This window comes from Mesoplodon bidens (genome assembly GCF_964165515.1).
Source record: "Mesoplodon bidens genome assembly, chromosome: 19".
Lineage (NCBI taxonomy): Eukaryota > Metazoa > Chordata > Mammalia > Artiodactyla > Ziphiidae > Mesoplodon > Mesoplodon bidens.
Window position 1 is genome coordinate 24,513,093 of NC_138179.1, and position 26,448 is coordinate 24,539,540.

At 44.8% G+C, this 26,448-nt stretch overlaps 1 protein-coding gene across 4 annotated transcripts in view; it reads left to right on the forward strand.

Annotated features, from left to right (window-relative positions):
* SHISA6 (shisa family member 6) overlaps positions 1 to 26,448 on the forward strand; it is a gene marked incomplete at both ends in the record, with an annotated part of 243,178 nt that overhangs the window by 37,052 nt on the left and 179,678 nt on the right. The window lies entirely within an intron of this gene.

Below are 26,448 nucleotides of genomic sequence, written 5' to 3' on the forward strand. Positions count from 1 at the left end.
ATACCATTCCCACTTATATCACGTTAGCCAGTGTAGTCTTTATTTTGGGTGACCACGTGACCAGTTAAAATATGGGAATTCTTTTACTAGAGAAGAATGGCTCGTGGGGGACCATTAGCGATCAGTGTCATTGCGTGGCCTGGAAAGTGGCTGGGGCTGTGTGATACCTTCGACCACAAACCCTCCGTATAAAAAGCCATTCTGAGTGGTGAATCACTGTGGCTGCCATCCATACTTTACATAGTAACATCAATTAGTTGCATCCATAAGTGGACTGTAAATGCACAGGACAGGTGAGGCCACTGGGGCACCCCTGTAGAAGTGTCTCAAAGTGCTGAAGGAGTTGTGTTTCCCTACTTTGGATTCTGGTAGGGAGGGCACAGAACTTTACCCCGGTAGCAAAGCCAACACATTTTGGGAAACCTCTGTGGAGAGTCTCTGACTCTGTGTCCCCGGCTGTGTGAGCTCCCTGCAGTCCGAAGCACTGTCCTATTCACCTTTGGGTCCCCGCACCTTCACTGCCGGGAACTCTGGGTTCTCCTGCACCCTGCATCCTATCCTGTGCCTGCTGAATAAAGAGATAGCAATCAGTTGAGATGATTCAGGAGTTTTACAGGATGCAACAAAGCCAGTTTTTCCTAAATAGAACATTTGTGGAGACTTTGCCAGAACTCTCTAGAGAGTACGTCGATGTGGCCATTGCCTCAGCCCAACCACCTACCCCTGCAAGGAGGCAGGAACAGTGTCTTCTGGATGAAGAGCCCTGAGTAGGAGAGGGAGACAGCCGGCAGCGGGGCCAAAGCTCACACTTACACCTCCCTTGCTTCTCAATTCTGATCTGCATTCAAGCTTTGTATTTCCCTGTGTGTGTGTTTAGCTTAGGGATTTATCATTGCAGCTTAGATCTGTGATGAAATAGATAAGCCTGCACTTTAATAAATATGGCGTTTCTTTCCCCGTAAGGATTAGATTAAAGGAGACGGGGCCTCAGAGGAGGCTGGGCAGGGCAGGCAGGTGGAGCTGGGGGGCCAGGGCAGTGAAGAAGACACTGCTGGCCAAGTGGCTTCAGGATGGGGGATGCTGGGGCACAGTTTGGGGTCGTTTTACAGGGGGGTGGTAGGGCATCCCCGTGGCAGGGGAGCAGCCCTGTGTCTTCCATGGAAAGAAGCTAAAGCAGCAAAGTCTGAGGCTTGCGGTGGGAATCCTTCCTTGAGTGAGCAGTTTGGGTCCCCAACTTGTCTCCTCCTTCTGGTGCAGCTGCAAAGGCATGTCCTGTAACCCTGTGGAAAGGACGTGTGTGTGAGGTCAGGGGCAGCAGGACTCCACCCGGCCACGGTCTCGGCTCCAGGGCAACCTGAGAAGCACCTCTGTAGTGGGAAGGGTGGGTGAGCTGTGCGACCTTGAACAAAGATGTTGCTTAACTTCTCTGGACCTTTATTTGCTTTTGTCTCCATGAGAATATCTACTGGTACGATCCTTGTGGAGACAAGAGGCAATGAATATAAGGCCACTTGCACAGTCCAGGCACATGGTTGGTGAGCAGTAAATCGTGAGCACTGGTATTATTTATTGTGGATCAGTGTCGCATAATACTCTTAGGCTTTTTCTTCCATGGCTTTCAGGACAGGCGACTCTGTGGTTTCCTTTGGGCCCTGTGAACCCACTTTCCTAAGAGGCAGCAGGATAGGAATCCTTTGAAGTCATTAATATGCTTATTGTCACCTGCAGATGACAGGATTGAAGTTCAGAAAGGCTGACTGACTTGCTCAAGGTCACACAGCTTGGATGTGACCCTGCAGTGCCAGGAGTGGTTCCAAGAGCTCGTAAAGACAGGCTTCCCCAGCCCTCCTGGGCGAGCATCGTTTCCAGCCGTCGTAGTAGTTTTCATTCATAGCCCTAAGGTCATGAGACCAAGAACAGCAGAGAACCGAGAGAAAGAGACAGGGCTAGGGCAGTGGCCTGTATTTTCAGCGTTCATGAGCAGGCTCACGCTCTCAGGGCTGCTGGGCAAACACCTGGCTCCTTAGATTTTCCTGTAAAGGAAGCTCACGGTGACCTTCAGAGCCGTGAAGGTTTGGCTGAGGCTGGCCCGTAGCCTCCGGACTGTGGGCTCACGTGAGTCAGAAGGGCTGGGTGAGCACACTGAGCCTTGTTCTCTAAGAAGGAGCGAGATGTTTTCCTATATAAACATTCTTAAATAGGAGCCACTGAAGAAACCGGCCTTGGTAGCATTTCTCTTTATGTTGTTGCTGCATGAAGGTTTGCTCAAGCACCTTGCAGCTCTTTTTTTTTTGAAACTTCCTCTGGGGTATATGATTGCTATGATGGAAATGTATTCCAAATATATTGAGATTCATTAATCTACTTATTCGTATTATTAATTGAGTCCTGACTCAAGTCCAGGCATTGTGGATCAAATGATGGGGTTCTACGCCCGGGGAGAATTTACAGTCTGAGTAAATAAGATGTGTATGTACCAGAGAAGAGTTACATAGCAGTACGAGAGTGAAAAATCTGCACAAAACTATGATTAAAGAAATGTTCACTTACCGTCCTTAGGAATAAGGTGCTGCCCTTAGGTCTGTGGAGCGGGAGATTGAAATACAGCATATGAAACAGTGTGAGTCAAGGAGTACATGTGAGTCGGGTATGGGTGTTCATAGAAACAGGAGCAGGCTACAAGTTCATTCGTTCTGTTAGGCTTTGGTGCATACCTACTGCACACCAGGCACTTGTACCAAAGACTGAAATGGTCTAAGGAGGCAGCATGAAGGCGTTGGATATTGAATATGTCCTTGAAAGGTAGATAAGGCTTGGATGGTCAGAAGTCTGGGGAGGGATTGGCCACAGTAGGAATGGGGTGGATTAAGAAAAACCATCAGGGTGAAAAGTGTGGGCTTCATGGGACAGAGATTAGGCCTGCCATGCTCATGGTGGGGTGGGGGAATGAATAGTAAGAGAGCAGGTTAGAGAAGGGTGTTGGAAACAGAATGTGGAGACCTTGAATGCCAGGATTTGTTCAAGGGGAATGCCTGAAGGGAACACCATACTGATAGTGGTGTCTGCATTCACATTTATACTCACATTCTAAAACAACTCACCATTTCAATTTTTGATTATTTGTGCCTATTATAAAATACAATTGATTTTTATATAATGACCTTGTATCCTGCAGGCTTGCAAATTCCCCTGTTAGTTTTATTAGCTTTTTCATAGAGTCTTTTAGTATTTTCTACATAGGCAATTATATGATCTGCAATAAAGGTAGTTTTACTTCTTCCTTTTTTACTGCATGCATTTTATTTCTTTTATTGCCTTATTGCACTGGCTAGGACCTTCTTCACAGTTTTGAATCAGAGTGGTGAAACTTTGTTCCTGGTCATAAGGAGAAAACATTCAGCCTTCTTCAATGTGATGTGCATGCTGCATTTTTCAGAGATGCCCTTTATCAAGTTGAGAAAGTTTCCTTTTGTTGCTAGTTTGTGGAGAGGTTTTATCAGGAATGGAAACTGGATTGTGTTTATTTCTTTATCTTTTTCTGTATCTGTTGAAAAGATCATACAGCTTTTCTCTTTAGTCTGTTAATATGGTGAATTAAATTGATGGTTTTTCAGATGTTCAAAAAACCTTGCATTCCCGGCATAAATCCTACTTGGTCATGATTTCTTATCATTTTTATGTATTATTGGATTTGATTTGCTAAAATTTGGTTAAGAACCTTTTGTGTCATTTTTCATGAAAGATACTGATCTGTAGTTTTATTTTCTTGTCATTTTGGTTTGGTATCAGTGTTAATTCTCATCTCATAGAATGTATTAAGAAGTTTTCCCTCCTTGAATTTTGTGGAAGAATTTTTGTAGAATTCACTTGTGAGGTCATCTGAGCCTGGAGTTTTATTTATTTTTTACAGGAAGACTTTAAAAGTTCAATTTCTTTAATAGATACAAGGCGATTATTTCTTTTGGAAACAACCAAGCATGACTAAAAAATGCTTTAAAACTTTGCTGAAGTCTCTGATCCCAGGACATCCTCAAAGTATAACTCATAAAAAGCCAAGGTGACCGGCCAGCTGTCTTGGCATGGTGTTATATTCGAAGAAGCAACAGTCAATACCCAAACATAATTAAAAAGCAATTTGAATCTTTACCTGGTATTTTGGAAGGAAAAAAACAAAGGGATCTATGAAACGTTTGTGGTGTACAACAAATTTTAGAAATTAAAATAATTTTAAAAATTTAAAAACTTTTTTTCATCTTCCTCACTCTCAATGCCTTATGTATTGTCAGAAGCTGCTTCCCCAAACACTCTCCTTTCTCACAAAACTCCCCCAAACTCAGCCCACTGGCCTCTGCAGGTCTCCCCCGTCATGACTGTAAATCAACTTACGCTGTCTCGTTCTTTGGCATTCTCGGCTCATTGAGGTAGAAAGTAGAAGGGAGGAAGGGACAAGAGGGCAAATGGTTTGCACTAAACATATTCTTGTTTATTTCCTATCACACCGCATATTCACCATGGTAACCTAAAGACATAAATGGATGGGCATCTCCCCAGCCACCCCCCAAGCTGAGGCGACACCTGACAAGCCCCAGGTGCAAGGAGATGACACCTCACTCAGACTCCCCGAGTCTGCAAACTGGAGTTTAGGTGGCGGCATTCTCTCTGATTTCCCCCAAAGCCACATTCCACATTCAGGTTTGTAGATTGGAGAGCTCAACACAGCTTTTCATTAAAAAGCAGTCCTGCTGTTTGTATATGATTTGTTCCAGGACAGTTTAATTGATCTAGTGGAGTGCAAAAATCATTGAACTTGAAGCAGAAGATCCTGGGTGTTTTTCACAACCAAATCTTCAGATTTTTCATCTGATAAAACTTTCTACTTCTCAGGGGTATTGAACTCTGTAAGGTGTCCACACAAAAATATTAACCGTTATGGGACTTCCCTGGTGGTCCAGTGATTAAGACTTCACGTTTCCAATACAGGGAGCATGGGTTCCATCCGTGGTAAGGGAACTAAGATCCCACATGCCGTAAAAAAAAAAAAAAATTAACCGTCACTTACTGTCCTTTTACACAATATATGTAATAAAAATTCATTGCATTCAGGTAGCACTCTACAAAAGCAAATATATATGTATGTATATATAGTTTTATGTATACATATATCAGTTCATCATCCCTTGCGTCTTTTGAGGAAGAAATAATTCTTTTCATTTAACAGGTGATTCTGTCCAGAGATTCAGAAGGTTTATTAATTAATGTGTCCATCATCACACAGCCTATAGGTATTAAAACCCAAACTTGAACTCAGGTCCTCTGATTCAAGGTCTGTTTTTCTTTCTTCTTCTCCATTCTGCCCCGATTACAGCTTAGCCACTCGTTTGTCTACTACAGAATTAAAATTAAGTAGGTCTGAAGCCTCATGCTGGATAAACTCAGGCACGTGCTTTTTTTTTCTGTTCTTTGGAATCTGAATTAAGGAAAACAAGCTAGTCACTTTCAAATGGTGTCAGCAGGTACTGCACAAAGCACATAACCCTAGCACCATGCTTGAAGAACTCAAACTATTCATTACATGCAAAAATACCATGTTAATAATGCAGGTACTCAACACCTATACTCTGTTGGAATAGGGGAGGGGCATATAACGGCAGTAGGGTGCAGTTTTGGATCTTAATAGTATAAAACTCTAGTGGCTAATAAGGAATTTCCAATTTTGTCCTTCACTGTGGGAGGACTTATCTCACGTTTCTATTGCTCTTAGGGAAGGATAGTGGAAAATAATCTATGGAATTCTTTAGCCTGAGCTTTATGTGAGGTTTGCACTTTAGGCTTGATGGGTTTTTTGGCGGGCAATTGTTCCCCACTTCTTCGTTAGTTCTCCTAAGCTTTCCTCACTCAGAAATTCTTGTACTTCTGCACAGAAAATCTTCCATTAGAAAACTGTGACTCCCATATCATCACCTCAAAACAACACACACACACACACACACACACACACACACACACACACACACACACACACACACACACACACACACACACACACACACACACACACACACACACACACACACACACACACACACACACACACACACACACACACACACACACCCTTACCTAGTGTAAAGAGTGGGGGAAGTGATTTGTATTGTTTGGGATTATGTTCAACTTCAAGTAACAGAAAACTGATCAACTGTGGCTGAAACAAATAAAGGCTGATTTTCTTTCTTAGTCAGAAGTCCAAAGGTAGGCCATTTCCGGAGTTGGTTCAGCTGCTCAGCAGTGCCTCCTGAGAACCAGACTTTTCTCGTATTTTCCTTTCCACCTTTTCTCTTCACTTTGTGCTTATGACCTCGTGACTGCAGGATGGCTGCCATAGCTCCAGGCTTTATATTTACATTCCAGGAATGGGAAAGGGCAATGCCAATGATCTTTATTTAGCTGGACATATTGCTGCCCTAAATAATGTGTGTTTTGTTACAAGGAAGAAGAGAGACAAATTGACTCTTGAGTGGATAACTCCCAGTGTTTGCCCTGTCTTTTGGGTATGCTTTCTTCCTTCTTCTTACAGGCTCAGAAAGGACTTCCTCATTGAGGAGTGGCTTCTGGTTCTGTGCTCACTTTAACAAATCTCTCTATAATAAAATAATTGACATCCCTTGGAATTCATTCTGTTTTTTTTAATGACTTCATTAATGCAGTATTATACTTCTATAGCGCTTCACATTTTCACCACCTTGGTCCCATTTAAACTCGACAATGGTCATGAGATAGAATATCACCTCCATCCTTCAAGAGAGGAAACTGAGACCTCAGAAGTTTAGTGATATGTTCAGCCCTGGTCCTCCTCATCTGGGGCTCCATCCCACTCCTCCACCCCTGTTTCTCCTAACCGGAGTTGGCGTGGCTCTGAGCAGATGCTACCCCAGGAAGACCCTTCTGGCCCGATGGCTTACCACTCAGCTCAGGACACCGAACTTGGTGCCGTTTTGCAAACACATGTGGCATTTTCACGACATAAAATTAGCAAGGAAAAATATCCTGGAAAGTACTCCCCAAGTTTCAGGTTTCACTGATACACACACACTCACATACCTACAGGCACCTTAGCAGTAAATCTTCACAGATGAGGCGCTGCGGTTGGTGCATCTGCTCATTACAGTTTGATCTGAGGAGCTTCAGACGCGTTGCTGGAAGTCTGCGCTGGGATGAGGTTTGCACATGCCGTTTGGTGTGTCAGACAGATGGGGCTAGACTCCTCATCCTGAGGCTGGGAGGCACAGCGTGATGTTTGCATGAGTTGCTGTCGTTTCCTCCCTTCTCTTCAGCCTTGCAAGTGACACTCTGGGGGGATAAGGATGTGGTGCTTTACGTGCCCCACCACCCTCTATCTGTGCCCTGAGAAGAGCAGTTCTTCCATTGCAGTTGGGAAAGCGTGTATCCTAAGGACAGAGGGAGATCATTTCTTTGTTTGAAATAATGATGCCTTTTAAAAAATAAATCCAACTGGCAGCTCAGGGGCCTTTCATTGGGGAACTAATTCAGTTTGATAAATACATATTTAATGAGAGCTTATCAGAGCAATGCGCCGATGGGCCAGGAAGCTCCCTTTCCTTTGCGGGGTGCGTGCAGTCCATGTGCCCAGGCTTGCGTGGGTCTATCTTTACTATTAAAAAAAATTGTGGCCAAGATGGAGATGAGGGTGGCTGGGAAGTGGCCCTTTGGCACTTTGTGGAAGCTAGCGGCTGCAATGACAACAGTCAGAGTGAGAGGGCGGGTGGTACACCGTGACCGTGTATCTCTTTGTCAGGTTGAGGTGAGGTCCCAGCTGGGAGATGCATCCTTGAACTTGAGCTGTGCCACACACGGCCTCAGCGGGAACAAATGTGCCTCAAACAAGGGAGGTTCAGGTCCCTGGTGGTCACCTCCCACCATGCCCCTCACCACCTGCCCACCCCACAGACCAAGCCTTGTCACTGACAAGGGGACAAGGGCACATGTGTGCATCCTTTTCTACTGAAGATTCAGGAGCCGGTACAAAAGGTCACACATCCCTGCGTCCTGAGCTTACACAAATCTGTGCCTTTGTTTTTGCTATTCTCTGTGCTAGGAAGTCCCTTCTCCCACTTACCCACCTGTGGAATCCTTGTCATCCCCTAAGCCTTACTTGAAATGTCACTTCCTCTGGTAAGCCCTCTAGGATACACCTCCTCCCTTTATCCACATCCAGATTATCCCCTCCCACTCCTCGATAGCTTTTGGCTTGTACCTCTAGTTAGCACTCCCATCATCCTGCCCTTTATCAGAGTCTCAAAATCATGTGTCTGGATGTTGCTAGAATGTATGCAAGGAAAATCATATCTGTCCGTGGGAAAGAAATATCACTGGTGAGGCTGAGAAGGATTTTCCTCCATGAAAGTGAGGACTAGCATCAGTTTCTCTTCAAAGTAACCAGAATCCAGTCTAGGAACAGGCTCTTTCATTAGGTGAAATGTCCATTCAAATCCCGTAGGACCTCAGGACATTATGTCCAGAATTTTATGATTCGTTTACTTAAATGACATGAATTGGGAACCTCTCAGATGTAGAACACGGCACCTACGTTGGAAGCAGGATTCGAGAGAAAGAATTTCAAGGTGTTTATTGGAATGATGGAAAAGAAGAGATGATATCCTGAATGCCTAGTGTAAATATTTTCGCTTACGTTTATGGACATGAGAAAGGAATCATCTCAGCTACGAGACATGACTATCCTGTTCTCTTGGTGGATATGGCTTCTGTTGCATTTTTCCCCTTTTCTTTTACTTTAATAGTTTCTATTACTTGAGTAAAACATTTTCATTACAGAAAAATGTGAAAATGCAGTGAATAAAAGGAAAAATAATGTTACTCATAGTCAGTGATTTACATTTTGGTCTTTATTTGCATATATATCTGAATTTTAAAAATGAAACTCAACAGAGTGTTTTAAAACCTGTTCTTTTTACTTCACCATATATCATAAACATCTTTACATATTAATAAGTACACATGTAGAGCATCTTTTTTAACAGCTTTTCTTTTGCTGTGGAAAATTTCAAACATATGTAAATGTATAGTCATCCCTCATACCCACTGGTGATTGGTTCTAGGACCCCTACAGAGACCAAAATCCGAGGATGCTCAAGTCCCTTTTAGAAAATAGTGTACTATTTACATATAACCTATGCACATCCTCTTGTTCACTTCATTTTTTTAAAAGTATTTTTATTTATTTATTTATTTTATTTTTGGCTGCGGCGGGTCTTCATTGTTGTATGCGGGTTTTCTCTAGTTGCGGCAAGCGGGGGCTACTCTTCGTTGGCAGTGCGCGGGCTTCTCACTGTGGTGGCTCCTCTTGTTGTGGAGCATGGGCTCTAGGCGCACAGGCTTCAGTGGTTGTGGCACGTGGGCTCAGTAGTTGTGGCTTGCAGGCTCTAGAGCACAGACTCAGTAGTTGCGGTGCACGGGCTTAGTTGCTCCGCGGCATGTGGGATCTTGCCGGACCAGGGCTTGAACCTGTGTCCCTTGCATTGGCAGGTGGATTCTTAACCACTGTGCCACCAGGCAAGTCCCCTCTTGTACACTTTAAATCATCTCTACATTACTTATAATACCTAATAAAATGTAAATGCTGGGCTTCCCTGGTGGCGCAGTGGTTGAGAGTCCGCCTGCCGATGCAGGGGACACGGGTTTGTGCCCCGGTCCGGGAGGATCCCACATGCCGCGGAGCGGCTCGGCCCGTGAGCCATGGCCGCTGAGCCTGCACTTCCGGAGCCTGTGCTCCGCAGCGGGAGAGGCCACGGCGGTGAGAGGCCCGCGTACCACAAAAAAAAAAAAAAAAAAAAAAAATGTAAATGCTATATAAATAGTCGCCTGCACATGGAAAATTCCAGTTTTGCTTTCTGGAACTTTCTGGAAATTAAAAAAAAATTCTTTCAATCCACGGTTGATTGAATCAACAGATGCCGAACCTGCAGATACAGACGCCTGACTGTACAGAGAGCAGTATATACCCCCATGTACCGTCACCCAGCTCTAAAAATTGTCAACTCACTGCCAGTCCCATTCATCCATGGTTTCTCCACTACCCACCACCCAACACACGCACACACACACACACGAAACCACTGTTATTCAGATTATTATGAAGCAAATTCCAGGTATAACATTATTTCATCTGTGAATATTTAAGACTGTCTCTAGAAGAAAAGGACTCTGAAAAAACACGCACATCCGCAATACCATTGCCTCACTTAAAGAAATTAACAGGACTTCCTTAATATCACCAAACACCCAGCCAGTTATGAAATCTCCTTTTGTAGCTGCATAGGCCCTTTTCATAGAGCTGCAGCATCATTTATCCACCTAGTACCCTGGTGTTGACCTTAGAAGATAGGACTCTTGTTTTTCACTATTACAAATAATGCTGCAGTGAATAACTTTGACAACAATTTTTCTGTAACTTTCTAATTATTTTCTTAGGATAAATTGCTAAAAGTGGCATTGCTGAGTCAAAGGCTGTATAGATTTTTAAAGACTTTTATTCTAAAATGCCAAATTTCCTCCTAGTTCATAATACTCGTTTACACAATCCATGAGGAGTACAGGAAACTGTCTAATTATTCTTGCAGTTTTATATTTATTCTTCTGTATAAATGTTAGAATTATTTTGTCAAAATATAAATACAATAGAGCTAGTTTCTATTTTTGACTGCATTTTTATAATAGATTTTTAAAGATTAATTTGTATTATAATACCAAGAATTCCTGTCCAAGAACAAGCATTTTATGTCCTTCAGGAAACATTAAGTTATATTCATCTGCATTCCCCACACTTCTTTTAAGAGACTACATATTTTATATAATTTTCCATAATTGTGAATAGGATTACTTTTTTTTTTTTTTTTTTGACTGTGTTGGGTCTTCGTTGCTATGAACAGGCTTTCTCTAGTTGTGGCGAGCGGGGGCTACTCTTCATTGTGGTGTGCGGGCTTCTCATTGCCGTGTCTTCTCTTGTTACGGAGCACGGGCTCTAGGTGCACGGGCTTCAGTAGTTGTGGCACGCGGGCTCAGTAGTTGTGGCTCGTGGGCTCTAGAGCACAGGCTCAGTAGTTGTGACATGTGGGCTTAGTTGCTCCGCAGCATGTGGGATCTTCCCGGACCAGGGCTTAAACCCATGTCCCCTGCATTGGCAGGCAGAGTCTTAACCACTGCACCACCAGGGAAGTCCTGGATTACTTTTTCTTCTCTCCTTCTCTTCTCTCTTTTTCTCCCTGACCCTCCAACTAATTATTGCTGGTAGAAATTACAGAATAAATACCATACATTTATTCTGTAATTGTCAACCTTACTGAAATTTCTTATTAGTTTCAGTGAGGTTTTTTCCCAGTTGATTTTCTTGGATTTTCTAGATCTATATTCATATCATCTGTTTTTTTGACTCTTTCTTTTAAATATTCTTACCTTTTATTTCTATTTCTTGTGTAATTGCACTGGCTAGCACAAATAAGACTAAATGATAACAAAGGTAGCTGGCATCAGTGTTTCACTTCTAACTTGAGTGGAAATGGCTCTGCTCATGGTTAATTTCTGCTTGATGGTGGCTATTGGTTTGTAATTGAGCTCAACTGAAGATTTTTAAAAAATATTGTAAAACATTTAACATAGAACATTTCAAATAGTAAACATATAACAAGTGTTTTTGTTATTATTATATTTTTACCATGAAAAGAGGTACATCTTAATTTCCTTTCATTGAGATTTTAAAATTAAGAATGGATGTTGAATTTTACCTATTGCCTTTTGGGGGCATTTATTTAAATAATTACTTATATTTTTCTCTAATTTATTAATATGATGATATATTGTTGATATATTCTTCGTTCTTAGCATATAAAACCAACTTAGTCAAAAGTATGTTATCCATTTAAAATAATGCTGGATTCTAGTTTCCTTTTTTTATATTTTTTAGTTTATTTTTATTTTTTATTGAAGTATAGTTGACTTACAATGTTTCAGATGTACAGCAAAGTGATTCAGTTATTTATATAAAATATATATACACACACATATATGTATTCTTTTTCTTCTTTTTCATTATAGGTTATTATAAGATAGTGAATGTAGTTCCCTGTGCTATACAGTAGGTCCTTGTTGTTTATGGATTCTGGTTTCTAATACTTTATTTAGAGTATATGCATCTAATTTCATGAGTTAAACTGTCATTATTTTTCAGAGGTATCTTTGTTCAGGTTTGAGATCAAGATTATACTAGCTTTGAATTGGGACCTTTTCTTTCCATCCTTCCTCCCCGCCCCCCCCCCCCATACATTCTGTTCTGGGAAAGTTTGAAGGAACTTACCTGTGAAATTACCCTGGGCAAGAACCTTAAAAAAATATACACACACATATACTTACATTTAATAAATACAAATTTTAATTAAATCTATATATATTTTAAACAATATTTTTATTTTCTTTCATGATTATTGCAACTCTTAGTTTTCCTACTTGTTCTGAATTACTATTGGCAATTTGTACTTTCAAAGAAAATCATTCTGATTTTGTTAAGTTTATTGGCATAGAGCTGCAGACAGCCTTTTATTAGTTAAAAATAGCTCTTCTGGATAAGCAGTTGTATACCTTTTCTCTTTTATATCACTGGACACTTGTGCCCTCGCTTCTGACTGGGGTTGCCGGAGATTTAATTAGTTGTTTCATGGAAGAAGTTATTGCACGTATTAGAGGTGACTTCCTAGTCCTTTAAATTTTTTTGTTTCCCCTTAAATCTAAGAGAACTTAAAGCTGTAAGTTCTTCTGTAAGGGTAGATTCTTTTATAAGTGAATCCCCAAAGTTTTTATATGTAATATTTTTCCTACTGGTATGTTCTAAATATCTGTGGTTACTGTTTTGAATTATACTTTTACTCAAAGATTACTTTTACCAACGACTTAATCTTTAAGACTTTAAAGATTAAGAATTTGAAAAGACTTTACTTCTTAAATTTCAATTTGTTTGCCTTTTTGTTTGTTCATATTTTGTTAATACTTAATTTTATTGCATTTTAGATAGAATGTATGACCAATATTATTCCCAATTTTCAACTTTTTTGTGTGTGTGGTGTATGATGTGATCAATTTTCATTACTATTATGTGGGCATTTAAAAGAATATCTGTTTACAGTGCAGAATTAATATATAATTAACATCTATTAATCATGTTATTAAAATCTATTCTTACTTATTTCTAGTCACTTGATCAAAGTGGGTAGAGATATGTTAACTTCTACTGTGATTGTGTTTTATTTCTTCTTGTATTATGTGAAATTTCTGGTTTTAATAGGTTAGGACAATTAAATATTGGCAATTTCCTATAGTTTAACCTATACTTATAATATTTTAAATATATACATATTTAAAAATATATATTTTATGTTGGATACATAAGGGTTCATTGGACTTATGTATTGACAGCGGGTTATACCCTATCTTATCTCTGACGCTCTTTGCCTTGAATGCCACCCTCTATAACATTGCTGTTGCCAGCCCTGACTCCTTGCTTGTTTGCATTTTCCTTATATGTCTTTGCTCATCCCTTTTAATCTTTTCATATGATTTTATTTTAGGTACATCTCTCTTACGCAGTTTATCTTAAGATTTTGTTTCGTGTTTCTGTGTGAGAAGCTTTTTGTTATAACAGAGGTGTTAAGCCTATGTGCATTCATTTGATAACCAGTATACTTAGTTCTTGTATTTTTAAATTTCATTTGTTTGCTTTCCATTTTTAAGAATCCATCCTCACTGTTCCTCTTCAATTCTTTCCCTATTTTTGCCTCTTTTATTCTCCAGTGCTTTGGAAGATATCCAGCTTATTTTTATTCTCCTGGTGCCTCCCCCTCACTTCCTCCCTTCCTCTTCCTTCTTCAGCTTTATTTAGAATAAATGAGAGTGTGAAGTCATGTATTCATTCATCCAGTAGACATTTATTAAGGGACTTCCGTGTGCTGTGCGCTGTAGTAGGCAATGCAAGTCAGTGGTGACCAGAGCCCTGCTCTTACAGAGTTACAGTTTAATGAGGAGAGAGAATAAATACGCAAACAGGGAAGTGATCAGAGTGATACCTGTGCACATAATTAGAGTAAAATTATATGGTAGAAAGTTACTAGTAGCTTCTTAGGCTGGATGCCCAGGGAACGCCTCCATATGAGTTTGCTAGGACTGCCATAACAAAATGGCACAGACCAGGTAGTTTAAACAACAGAAGTTAATTTTCTCACAGTTCTTGCGGCTGGAAGTCCAAGATCAAGGTGTCAGCTGGGTTGGTTTCCTCTGAGGCTTTTCTCCTTGGCTTACAGATGGTCATTTTCTCCCTGTGCCTTCACCTGGCCTTCCCTCTGTCTTCACCTGGCCTTCCCTCTGTGTGCATGCTTGTCTGATGTCTATAAATTTCCTCTTATAAGGATACCAGTCATATTGGATGAGGGCCCACCCTTAGGACCTCATTTTAACTTGTCTTTAATGACCCTGTCTCCCAATACAGTCACATTCTTAGGTACAGGGTGTTAGGGTTTCAACATATGAATTTATTGGGGGGGGGGACAAAATTCAGCCCATAACAGCCCGTCTCAGGAGATAGCATTTACACTGAGATCATTTCGGATGTGCTCTATTTGAAACATTCCAATGGAGCTGTCCTGTATGCAGTATGGTCAGTGCCTGTGGTGCTCAGAGCAGCCTGCGTTGAAATATAAGTGTGAGTTATCTGCATCTGTGGAGTAATGGGAGTGATGGGGTAGAGTCTTCTAGGAAGAGAATGTTGAGCCAGTACAGAAGAGGGCTGACAGCTAAGCACTGAGGCACTCAACACTTCAAGGCTGGTTAGAAAGAAAGCATCGTGGACAGAATCACGTAAAGGAGGCAGAAAGAAAAGCCAGAGAGTTTGGTCTTCTGGAGGCTAGAGAGGAGAGTGTCTCCGCCCTGTCCAGAGCCATGGAAAAGTCAAGTAAGATGAGAACAGAAAGACACCCATTGGCCTATAACTTGGAAGTCACGGGCATCTTCGGAAAGAGTAATCTCAGTGAGACTGTAGAGACTCAAGCCAAGTTGGGTTGATTGGCTGGACGTGGTGGATGAGGGGAAGTGGAAACTATATAGATGATAGATAGTTCAGGAAGCTTTCCTTGGAAGGAGATTGAAGACATGGTGTTGGAGGGGATGCCGAGTCAAGAATGAGTCTTCTCTTGAGGCGGGGACAAGATGGCAGAGTAATAGGACCTTGAGCTCACCTCCTCTCATGAGCACACCAAAATCACAACTAACTGCTGAGCAACCATTGATAAAAAAGACTGGAAGAATGAGTCTTGTGCAGATGGAAGATACCAGAGCATGTACGGATGCCAGCATGCTCCATCCATCAGAAAATGGGAGATTGAAGGTGGAGAAAGGACCAATAGATGAGTGAAATCCAGGAGAAGTTGAGAGTATTAATTAGAATATGTCAGACTTTGAATGATAGTAGCTTAAATAAGATGGAATGTTTGATCCTTTCAAATACCCCAAAATAAGCTCTCAGGCTAGAATGATGGTTCTGTTGCACAGATTGTTCAAGGAGCCAGCTCCTTTTTTTTTTTTTTGCGGTACGTGGGCCTCTCACTGTTGTGGTCTCTCCCATTGCGGAGCACAGGCTCCGGACGCACAGGCTCGGCAGCCATGGCTCATGGGCCCAGCCGCTCCGCGGCATGTGGGATCTTCCCGGACCAGGGCACGAACCCGTGTCCCCTGCATCAGCAGGCGGACTCTCAACCACTGCGCACCAGGGAAGCCCCAGGAGCCAGCTCCTTGACTCTCTTGTTCTGCCATCTTTGTTCTCAGGATCCAGATTACCCCATCACTCCATCGACATTCCAAGCATCAGGATGGAAACAGGGATGGTAAAGGAGCCAGTTGCAGCCCAGAGGTTGCCCACATCATTTGCCCTCATGTCACATTAGCCAGAACTTGGTCACAAGTCCCTGCCTAGTTACAAAGGAAACTGGGAAGTATAGTATTTTTTCTTGGTATCCAAGTAGTCAGCTGAAAATTTAAGTTTCTCTTACTGTAGAAGATGGAAGGGGCAGCTATCAGAGGTCTGCCTCTATCAAAGACTAGATTACCCAGCAGTCTTGGTTACAGTCAAATAGGAATAGAATCCCCAGGTAAAGTGGTGGGATTGGCCTTCAGCAAAAGAGCGTCCAATTCCTTTGTGTCAGCAGGAAGAGAAAGAGAGAAAGTGGATGGTGATGCTGGAGGGTTTGTGAATCTGGTGGCTAGAGGACAAGAAAGTTCCAACCTTTTTTATTTTTCTTAAAAATTTTTTTTAATTGAAGGAGAGTTGATTTACAATGTTGTGTTAGTTTCAGGTGTACAGCAAAGTGATTCAGTTATACGCATATATATGTGTATATATATATATTCTTTTTCAGATGTTTTTCCATTATGGGTTATTACAAGAAATTGAATATAGTTCCCTGGGCTATACAGTAGGTCCTTGTTGTTTATTTTATATATAGTAATGTATATATGTTCATCCCAAACTCCTAATTTATCCCTCCCCCCACCTTTCCCCTTTTGTAACCATAGGTGGGTTTTCTTTGTCTGTGAATCTGTTTCTGTTTTGTAAACAAGTTCATTTGTATCATTTTTTTAAGATTCCACATATAACTGATATCATATGGTATTTGTCTTTTTCTTTCTGACTTACTTCACTTAGTATGATAATCTCTAGGTCCCTCCATGTTGCTGCAGATGGCATTATTTTATTCTTTTTTATGGCTGAGTAGTATTCCATTGTATGTATGTATGTATGTATGTATATATATATATATATATATATATATATATATATATATATATACCACATCTTCTTCAACCATTCATCTGTTAATGGACATTTAGGCTGCTTCCACGTCTTGGCTATTGTAAATAGTGCCACAGTGAACATTGCGGTGCGTCTGTCCTTTTGAGAAGTTCCCATCTTTTGAGGGGAGGTCATCAGCTGAGAGGTTGAAATGCTGGAGAGTTTTGAAAGGAGGATAATAATTTGTGCATTTGTGAAGGCCTTACTCTGGGCCAGCCTCTGCCCTAACATCTCTACGTGTATTAATTGACATAGCCTTTGGAAGAAGGGATGAGAAGCTGAAGCCCAGAGAGCTTTGGTTACTTGACTGAGATCCCAGCTGGGATGGGGTAGAGCAGGGACTTGACCCCAGCACCTACGTTCTCAGCCCCATGCACACCGCCTCTAGCCTGGAACCAGAGGGGTGGTACAGTCTACTCCGGGAGTGGAAAACTCACCAAGAGGGGTTGCTTGACAAGGCTGCGTGTCCCCTGGAGCTCCGTGCCCATGAGTTTAAAGTGAAACCAGTAAACCCAACTGCACAGGTGTCTCAGGAGAAGGTCAGCTTTGGGGGACAAGTATGGAGAAGGAGATAGATTTGGTCAGAATTAGAGTGGTCCAGGTGAGTGTGATGAAAGGAGATGCAGCAAGAGGCCCGAGACTATTTGAAATGCAGATTTTATCCTGATGGATTATGAAATCCAGGCTGGGGTAGCAGGCAGAGATTCATGCCGGGAAGTGGGTGATGGCTGGGGAGAAAGTGGTAGGGTTCGTCCCAGTGAAGTGGGGAGACCGGAGCAGATAACTTGCCAGGAGGTGGTGCAGTGGGGTGTTTGAACGGTGAATTTTGGGGTGCCGATTCTGGCTTTGAGTTAGGAGCCTAGGGGTGGCTGGATGGCTGGGGGAAGGCTCAGTGAGAACTGATAACACTGACAAATGGCTCCCAGTGGGCAAACCATGTGCCAAGTTCACTGCTGGCAGGCAGCTCAGGGGGACGGAGCCCATTGCTGGGTTGGAGGGGGAGGAGGGAGCCCAGCTGCTTCTAAGGCGACTATTCGAGGGCAGTTGACACGCTGTAGATCTGTCTGAGGATGGTGGAAAATCAGACAGCTGCTAAATGTGCTTCAGTCCTGGACCCTGTCTCCTCCTATGACCTAGAAGGGTTGAATCTTCTCTGGCCTCATGTCCCCTCTTGTAAATAAGAGAGCTACTCAGTTAAGACCAACCAGGAATGACCTCATTGTGTTGTTGGGACCTTTTGTACCTCATGTTCCTTGACTTTAATGTTCTCCTCTATAAAATAAAGCAGTTGGATGAGAATAATCATAGCTGATGTTTACTGAGAATTGCTGAGTGCCAGGTGCTCTTCTAAGCACTTTACATATATTACATTGCATTTAATTGTCCCAACAGCTCCGTCTGAGGTGGGTACCATAATTATTCCCATTTTTCTGAAGAGGGGTCTGAGACATGGAGAATAAGTAACATGCTGTATCAGTTTCCTGTTGCTGCTATAACAAATTACAACAGACTCGGTGGCTTTAAACAACTTGAATTTATTCTCTTACAATTCTGGAGGCCAGGAAGCCAAAGTAAGTTTCATTGGTTAAAGTCAGAATGTTGGCAGAGCTGGTTCTTTCTGGAGGCTCTAGGGGGAGAATCCATTTCCTTGCCCTTTCCAGCTTCTAGAGGCTGCCTGCCTTCCTTGGTTTGTGGCCTCTTCCTCCCTCTTCCAAGTGCATCACTCCAGTTTCTGCTTCTGCCATCCCATTGACTTCTCTCTCTCTCACTCTGAGGACATTGTGATCACATTGGACCACCCATGTAGCCCAGAATAATCTCCTCAACTCAAGATCCTTAACTTGATCCCACCTGCACAAAGTTCCTTTTGCCTCTAAGGTGACATATTCACAGGGTTAGGGATTAGGATGTGGCCATCTTTGGGGCTATTATTCTATCACACAAGCCCAAGGCATGGGATTCTAACCAGAGTGGTCCTGGCCGTGGGCACCATCCTGTTGCAGATCCAGGAAGGGCCAACACGTGGCACATGAACCACCACTCCTTCGATAACAGCATCAGCAGTTAACTTCAGCTTTCTCTCCCTCAGAATCCAAATGCATCCTCAGAATCCTTCTCAACACTGTTTTCCAGGCAGCCCATGAATTGATCTGAATTTTCAAGCACGGTGAAACCTTTATGCCATTCTCAGCTTTGATCTCATCTGGATCTGACATCCTAGACTTCTGTGGTTCTAGTGGCAGTTAGAGAGTTCCTTGTAGCAAGACTGTGAGCCCTTCTTGGGAGAGAATTCCTTTTTCTGCAAGTTCAAAGGCCATCTGTTGTTAACTCACCAACTGTGGGTGTGAACGTCAACTTCTGAAGAGAAGATGATTGTAGGAAAAGCAGTCTTCTTATCCTGAGTCCCTGACCTGCTGGCCAAGAATCACAGCTCTCCCTGAAATGTTTGTTGGTAATTTCAGAGTTTGGGCCACGGGGGAGGGAGGAGGAGGCCACGGAGAGAACCGGGCTCCACCCTCCCAGGCCATCTGCCCCTCCTTCGAGAACATACTGTAATTGCTGAGCCCTGCCTGAGGAAGAAAGAGAAAATCACAACACGTTCATCCAGAAGAGGAAACAAACAGCCTTTGGTATCAGGCGGGGGAAACGTTTTTAAAGGGTATTTGCAAGGCCTGAAGCCAAAGGAAGTCCCCAGCAGAGCCTCCTGGAGTCCATCCTCAGCCTCAGCTCGGGCCTTCCTGTTTCTGGGTATCAGAGCCCCCATGCCGGTGACAGGTTCTCTTCCTAAGAGCCCCACATCAGACCCGAAAATGCATGGGATGGGGGGACCCTCCCTAGGGCTCTTGTTCCTCTGCAGCCTGTAACGTCTGGTGGGTGCTGGGGTCGGGCTGTAAACATTGGATTCTGAAATGGATGCTGCACGGTCCATCCCTGGGATGCACTGTAAGCACCAGGAGGACCGTTAAGCACATCCTCCGCAGAGCATCAGATTCCTCAGGTGGATAGAAAATTCCATCTCAGAAAGAGGGGATGCTACATTGACCTTTATTTGTCTTTCCAATTTTCCACTTCTTTGGGAGCCCCCAGGCTTTGCCACGGCCTACTGTGCTGATCCAAACAATTGCAGCACTTGGGAGTCAGCATCTCCTTAATTCACTCCTTTGCAGGGGTACTGGCCAGAGGACTGCAGTGGCGGCTTGCTACCCTCAGGTCACACCAGGCGTGAATTATCCTTTCTCCTCTTAAGAGCATACTTAGTCTGCTCTCACTGGGGTTCCCCTCCTTCCTGCCTCCCTCCAGTCAGGGGTGGCTTCCAGAAAAGTCCCCTGTGTCTTCATGGGCCTGGGGGCCTCCTAGTGAGGGACATCTAACCTTCACGACCTCCTTGAAGGTTGCTGCAGTCTAGACGCATCCTTGTGGGTCCCCAGGTCAGGGTTACGCATGTAGAAAGGATGGCAATGCAGGTGTGGCATTTTGGAGGAAAGATGTCCCACAGGGAAGGCTGTGAGCTGTAGGGGGTCCCCGCCCTTTGCATGCACCCGGCTTTGGGGGCCTAGAGCGGAACCTGAGGAGAATTTCTGGTTGGAGTTTTCTGGAAGAATTCCCATTTTTTGTCAGGCTCAGTTTCCTGCCAGCAAAATTTAAGAAGTTGCAGAGAGTGAAACAGATCACAGAACATCGTGCTGGGAGATACTTCCCAAGCTCATCCAGTATAAACCCCTAATTTTACAGATGAGGAATTTGCCCAGAGGCCAACAGCCAGCAAGTGGCAGACCCGTGGCCAGAATCCACATCCCAGGATGCCCAGATCTTTGCTCTGTTCACTTTTCCACATGGGCACCTATGCATCTGCCTCTGTATACAGAAGTGCCTGGAACAGGCAAGCGTTTCCTTGCCAGGCATGTGCTTTTGAAAGGAGAGAGAGAGAGCGTGAGAAGGAGAGAAGCAGATGCTGAGGTGCTAGCCTGAGGGGGTTGATGGTCTCCAGAACATCTGGACTCTGGTCCGAGCCCTGTTTGGCTTCCAACATTCATGGCAACGCTCGAGTCCTAGAGCAGGTCCTAGAGAATATATACCTGGCTCGTAACCCGGCTGTTATATAGATAGAAGGCAGCCCCCAGAGGTCAGAGCTCTCAGCAGCAGCAGCAGTACCTGGGGGCTGGAGGTTGCCATAGAAACAGTCGGGGGAGGGGAGAAGCAGAGATTGATCCAGGGAGAGGTTTGACCTTAGAGGTTTCTTGATGGAAACTGGAACTTTCCAGAAGCTCTGCTGGAGTTTAGTTGAAGGCTGGAGACTCGGTCATTTTTCAGCAAGGTGGGCTCCAGCATGGGTCTGGGGGCCTCCAGGGAAAGGACATCTGGCTGAGGTGGTGAGCCAGTCCCCATCCCAGTACAGCGCTGTGATCTGCCTACATACTTGTGTGATTGTGTGTGTGTGTGATTGTGTGTGTTGTGTGGGTGTGTATAATCGTGTGTGTAATTGTGTGTGCACATAATTATGTGTGCGGTTATTTGTGCGTGTGAGTGTGTTACTGTGTGTGACGATGTATGATTGTGTGTGTGTGTGTGTCTGAGTGTGCCTTATCCCAACAGGAGGTAGTCAGAAAACTCCATCTGTGGGAGCCCCAGGGGCCATACCCAGAGGCCATGCCTGGAGATATCACCTCTGGGACTCGGAGGACAAAGGTGGTCATGGTCAAATCCATGTTCACCTTCCATCTCCTCGAGAAGACCCTCCTCTCCCCTCAAACACCTGCAGAGCTGAAGGGTGGATACAGAGCTCATGGGTGGGCCTCCCCTCAGAGGAGCGTGCTGGGTCGGGCCCCGGAGACTCGGGGACAGAAGTGGGGACGGGAAGAAGTGTTAGGGTGACAAGCTCTCCCATCTGTCTGTTGCATTCAGTCGGGTTTCCAGGAGAGGGAAGTGGACGCAGAGGCAGAGGGCAGGAAGCTGCACAAGCCTCCAGCAGGCCTGGGAAGGGCTCCCTGTAAGCAACCGGATGAATGAATCCTCGGACCTTCTTGTTTCTAGAAAGGAGATTGGGAAGCATTCAGGAATCAGATGCCTCCTTGGGGATGGAACCCTCCCCTGGCAACCCCCCAGGTAGTTTGCTTTTTCCTGGGGGGCATGGGGTCCTGAGAGGGCAGCAGAAACCTAACTGGTGACGGACCCCATCCTTCGCTCTGGGTTTCGGCCTCGTGGGGATTTGCCCAGCTTGCCCTGCAGACGTGGCCCTGTCCCCAGGGTAGGGCCTCAGGAGATGGAAGTGCCCAGAGCTGGATGAAAGCTATGGGGGGAGGGCAGAGGGGAGGCAGGTGACGTCAGGGAAACCAGAAGGAGATGTGAGCTCAGTGAGGACAGAGAGGAGGATCTGGTGAAAAAGCCGCATGGCCTCCGAGGTCTTGGGTTCGAGACCAACTTTTCCTCATACGGATTAGATCCTGACATCTGCAGTCAGAGGAAGGGCTGTTAGCCCCCCTCAGGCTCCCACCTTGGGGTTTGGCGAGGTGGATACGACAGATGCACAGGGATCCCTGTCACTGGGATGCTATGGGGGAAGCCGGCAGCAGAAGCAAGGGGCTTGCACGTGCTGGGATGGATGAGGTCGGCATCTTGAACTGACTGGAGAGGAAGTGAGTAGGGGATGCTGGAGGACGGGAGATGGGGGTGTCAGAAGAGGAGAGTAAGGCCTGAAGCCGGCACACAGCTCCCACAGTGAGCCCTGCCCTTCAGGGCTGCGCTGCAGTGACGATGTGGGGGAGGAGGCCAGTGACCTGTGGTGCAAAGGAGAGAAGAACCCACGATGACTCTGGGAACCTGCCAGGGACACTCAGGGCTGAGTTCAGGGGAACTTGGGTCCTGGGACCTGCTGCCCCTGTTCCTGGCTGGGGTCGGGGTGAGGGCAGTACCAAGCTGGTGTCACAGCCTTTGGCCACTAGCAAGAGACTCATCCTTCCTGCTTGGCTGCAGGGTGACCAGGTGGTTAAAGACCAAAGGGAACTGGGTAGCATTGCCAGACAGGAGCATTCTCAGACCACGTGTTTCCACGGACAGCTTTGCTGTTCAGATTTTACGTGGTTCAAAGAGACGTCACCTTGGCCAGCAGTGATGGGGTTTTCGAGGGGTTTCCATGTACATCACATCTCATCCCTGGTTAAGCAAAGCACTTGCTGGGGGTGTGCCCTTGGGCAAGTTCTTGAGTATCTTCTGTGCCTCAGTTTCCTCCTATGGAAAACAGGACTCCCAAGATCCCCCTCACTGGGGGTGTATGGTTTGCATTGTGTAAGCAAGTGTTTATCAAGCACTTAGCACTCAGCTGGCATTCAGTAAAACTAGCTATTTTAAGAATCTCTGTACCATCCTATTAACCATGAATTCATATAAGTACCACGTGCTAATTGGTGGTGCCACTGGAGCTCCTGGAAATCCAGGTGAGGAAACCAAGATTTCAGGGAGTGTAAATGAATTTCCAAGATCAGTAGGCAATGCACAGGAAGAGGAAGAACAAAGCTAAATAAACCCCAACCAAAAAGCAGTTGTGGTGGGGAGCCCTTGGCGTGGGGACAGGTTGCAAGGTCTAGGTCACCTCACAGACTTAGGCACAGCAAGCTGGGATTGGCTGGTGAGCCCCCTTGGGATGACACGCTCAACTGCTTTACCAGACCCCCAAAGCATCCAAAAATGGAAGTTTCTTCCTCTCTTCTGTAACAGTCCGAGTGTGGGCTCGGTAGAGGCTCTGCCATTCCCTCATCCACAGAGCATCTTCTCTGTGGTCGAAGCCAGGTCACAGCCCTCTGTGCTCTGGTCCTCAGGGAATGAGCAAGTGGAGAAGGCAGGTCCACCATATTTCAGGCTTCAGACCAGAAGTGGCACATGGTCGTCTTGTCACCTTCCTTAGGTGAGATCATGGGCAAGTGGCCACACCTAACGGCAAGGGAGGCTGGGGAATGGCGTGCACCCCTGCAGGGTGGGCCTGCAGGTCTCCCCCCATGGAAGATGGGGAGAATAGATTGTGATGGACAGCCAGCAGTCTCCATCACGTAGGACATTTGCAAAGCGTCTGTGCCCTCATGAAATTTACGTTGACTTGAGGAGTTGAATAAATATGCAGATTCTCAGTATAACCTCACATAATGGTACATACTCTGAAGAAAGAAAGATAATGTGGGTGAGGGGTATGGACTGGCCAGAATTGTTACTTAGATAGGGTTAGAGGACCCCTAGAAACCTAGTCCATCTCCTCCTTCAACAGATGAGAATATTTAAGATAAAATAACTATAAAATTTTTTATTATCAATGAGCAAATAGAAGGAGTGTCCTTGAAAAAGGGCACTTTTTTTTTCTGGTGCCTTCAGGTAATCCACAGAGTTTGATGTCTGACAGCCATTAATCTTAATCTTGACAGCACCTTGGGGTGGGGGAAGAACATGCTCAGGGTCCTAAAGTTTTACCATGGGACCTGGCGGGGTTAAAGCAACTCTCAGAAAGCCTGGTCCAACCTCCGGTTTACAGAGGAGAAACCTAAAGTCCAGAGGGAGGAATTGTCTGCCCTGAATTTCACCCAGCGTTGTGGCTTTTCCCCAGTTCCTGTGCAAGAGGATGGATGGCCACGCAGAGGGCAGAGATGCCGGGTGGAAAAGGCACAGCTAGAGGGGCGGATCTGCTGGAATTCCGTCAGCGCGACCCCTCCACTCCCAAGCACAGAGACTCCTGCTATGCCCAGCACTTTCTCCCATCTCATAGATGCACCCAGTGCAGCAGTATGTGCACCCAAGGCAACAAAATGACATTTCCTGAAAATGGCAGAAGCAGGCTTTTCTCCTTTCCACACCCAAGGGCACCGTGGGTGCTCTCTCCCTTTCCCTCGTACCTAAGGCCAAATATCTTAGGCTTCCCAAGTCTAATTTCCAGGGTGTTTCGTTAAATAACTCACTAAACACCCCAGACACTGTGTGCGCCCGTGTTTGCTAAGCCCCCTCATTTCACAAGCTGATCCGAAAAGCAATCAAGTTTGTCCAGCGTGATTTGTTCTTTAATAAAGAAACTCTGCGATCTCACAGCTAATCTTTGCCCAGGGCTCAGGCTGCAGCCAGTACTGGAGTTCTGTTTGGTAAGTATCCACTGGGGAGCCTCTCCCCGCCTGGTGGCTGCATCACAGGCAACAGCTGTAAAGAGAATGTTCGTTATGGAAAGAGGAGACAACTTTTCAGAGTGGGACCGGATGGCACCGTGACCAATGAGTATTTAGGATACCCGTGTCATACTTTCACTGGATATTAAACTTGCAGAGATTGGTCACTGCCGGTGAAGCCAAGTCATCCACATGGGCATCCTTAAAGCAAGCATTTGATTGCAGAGACTGTGCATTTCTGGCTTTCATCCTTTAGGGTGAATAAGATGCTAGTTGGATCCAGTTGCACGTTGCTTTCTGCAGTGATGTGAGTTGAGTCATTGTATTGTTTCTCACCCTGACCCTGTGTCTGTGCTGCCTGGTTCCCATTTATAAGTGGTCTCTCTGCTGTGTTTCTTCTTTGAAGGCAGGAGGACACCTGTGTGCCCAGGTGGGGTCATTCCCTAGTGTCCCTCATCTTTGGCTTTTGTTGTGGTTCTCCCTCTATGATGCCTTGATGTCATAACTTCTGATGCTAGACTTTTACCCCCTTGTGAGTGATCACTGGCTTCTGTTAAGTGGCCGTGCTCTAAAGCATCATCAGTAATTTACAGAGTGGTTTGTCAGTAACTTTCATCAGGGCTATGGATGCTCCCCACGCAAGCATTTGCTCGGTCCTGGATTTGCGTGATGACTCCCTGAATTCACTTTACAAACAGTGCTTCTTTTTCTTCAGTGATTCTTCCCATGCAGAGAGATTCCTGTGGTTTGTCTTGGTTTTGGATTTCCTTTCCCCATTTCCAAATCTAGAACAGAAATGTCAGGGAAAGGGATTCATTCATTGGTTCACTCAGACAGACATATCGAGCCACTGTCTTCATCTGCATGGCCAAAGCTGGGATCTGGTGTCAGTGGTCCAGCGTATAGGAAGGAGATAGTAAGGGGGAAGAGGCTGGTCCACCGTCTTTCAGGCTTTGGACCAGAAGAGGAACATGGTGGTCTTCTCACCTTCCTTAGGTGAGGTCATGGGTGCATTCCACACCTAACGGCAAGGGAGGCTGGAGAATGGAGTGCATCTTCCCACCTGTGTGTTGGGCTGCAGGTCTCCCTCCGTGGAAGATGGGGAGAATGGATTGTAGTGGGCAGCCAGCAGTCTATTTGTGATGGGCATCATGCAGGCTATTTGCAAAAAGTCTGTACCCTGATGAAGTTTACCTTGACCTGAGGAGGCCTGGGAATGGATTGCAGTTGGGTTCAGGGAACAAAAGGGAATTCTGGATGGCTAGAGCGCAGGGAGAGGGGAGGAGTATGAGGTCAAAGAGGTCACTAGAGCCCTTCATGAAGGGCCTTGTGGGCCAGGGAAAGGCTCTGGATTTATCTTAAGTAATATGGGAAGCTCTTGGAGGGTCAAGAGCAAGG